This window comes from Miscanthus floridulus, chromosome 10 (genome assembly GCF_019320115.1).
Source record: "Miscanthus floridulus cultivar M001 chromosome 10, ASM1932011v1, whole genome shotgun sequence".
NCBI lineage: Eukaryota > Viridiplantae > Streptophyta > Magnoliopsida > Poales > Poaceae > Miscanthus > Miscanthus floridulus.
The window spans coordinates 32,031,274-32,033,298 of record NC_089589.1 but is presented as its reverse complement, the minus strand read 5'-3'; the positions used below and the strand labels follow the sequence as shown (position 1 = coordinate 32,033,298).

The following is a 2,025-nucleotide window of genomic DNA, read 5'->3' as shown; positions in this document are numbered from 1 at the left end:
CAGATGCTTAATTAACATAAAGCCTACTACGTAATATATACTTAGGGTATTTATATTAGCATGTGGTTCGTGAATTTTGTTGGGGTCCGTCGACTCCTACAAAATTCAGAAAATCTTAATTTTTATATTACTATTTGATTCAAGGTTCAATGTACAATATAGTTTGGTTGACCAATATGATATTTAAGGCTGGATTTGCCGTGTTATGGATTTTACATGGAGGGTGGAGTGGTAGGAGAGTGGTAGGCAGGTGAGCTATTGGAGATGGATGCAACTGGACAGGGGGCGGCCAGTCACTGGGGAGGGAGGGCGTATCGGAGTAGTGCATAACGGTCGACAAGAGGAAGAAGCTAACTGTAGTGGAATATGTTGCGTACTATTTCTATTCTAAAAGAAATCAATTTCTAGTATTGTTCTAAGTAAAACTATTTTGAAATTGATAGTATGTATTAAAAAGAGCACTAATATTTGTAACAGAAATTGGTATTATTACTATAAATACGTACCATGAAATATATTTTCATAATATCCTTTTTTGGTATCATAGAGATGATATTATTCTTTTTATATATAAAGTTAGGCAAACATAAGAAAGTTTTTTTTCCGATTATGCAGTACAACTCAAAAACTCACAACGCACAAAAACTCACCCCTATGAACGCACACATGCAAACGCTACGCTTATGAGTATCTTCGAAGATTGGGCTGGCATATCCTCGAGATTGACAAAGTCACCACATGCACCTCGCTGTCAGTGGGAACGTCGCCTACCACCGAAAGCACAACGCCGCTAAATCATGAAATATTCGCTCCCACAGGGAGTGGAACTCAGGATCTGAGGTGCTACTGAGGCTTTAATTTTATAACCACTAGGCTACAATCCTTTCGCAAACTTAAGATAGTTTGATTAAGTACAACTGTAGAAGTTTTGTTCCAGGATAGAGGATGAAATTGTGAAGCCCTATGCACAGGATCACTTTTTTTTTAAAGTTATCACCGACATAAATGGGGTTGTGGCAGCTGTTCTTGCTAATTATGTTCTAGGCTGGATTGACCCAGATGGAGTTATCGTCGTAAGTGATATAAACTACTCTAGGAAGTTCATCGGTATATTCTATTTTGATAACCATGTGAACATGCACGGTGTAGGCGTCTCAACTTAATCACTCCAAAGAGAACGTAAGATTTTTTTTAGATATAGTGGCCAGATCCGATGGACAAGTTAATTTTTCCTTTCACAAACAGACATGGTTACAACATCTTCATATAAGGACATTACAAGACTGCTACTGTTGCTAGAACAGTTGGACCCTTTATTAATTTAATACTAACAAAAGTGTAACAAAGGGACAAAGAAAATAAATAACTCTACGACTTCAAACAAGGAAGGCAAGGAAGGACGACGATGGGCTCCAACTTTAGATTGGCTTATATGGAATTTATGGGTAGGCATTGCCATATCCAGTTCCGGCACCAGAACCACCGCCACCACCACCATTTTCACTATTTCCTGTGCCACCTCCATTGCCGTTAGCAATTGCACCCGCATCACTTGAACCATCCCAATACCTGTTAGCATAACTAGAGCCAGAACCGGTGCCGCTACCGGATCCTTGAGCATTGGAATTCCATGCACCTCCAGCTTGTCCTCCACCCCCACCACCACCGGCACCACCAGCATTAGAAGATTCTCCTCCATAAGGACCAAATTCAGAATACACTCCTTGACTATATGTACTAGATCCTGAACCTGACCCTGACCCTGAACCATATCCGGACCCACCGTCTTGGCTAGTTCCACCACCTGCACCACCCCCTCCAGCACTTGCATGGGCACCATAAGGACCACTATCACCCGATCCGGTGCCGGACCCATGATCCCCCGCCATTCGCATATCCGCCGCCCTCTCCCCCTCCTGTGCCGGTCCCATCAGCACTAGAGTATCCAGCCACCCTTACAGCATTGGCTAATCCCATGCTCATGAGGACAATGAGCCCTAGTGATATTAGCTTTGTGCCTGCCAT

At 42.5% G+C, this 2,025-nt stretch overlaps 1 pseudogene; it reads right to left on the bottom strand.

Moving 5' to 3' along the window:
* Positions 1 to 1,439: 1,439 nt before the first annotated feature.
* Positions 1,440 to 2,025, bottom strand: LOC136489955 (glycine-rich cell wall structural protein 2-like; annotated as a pseudogene).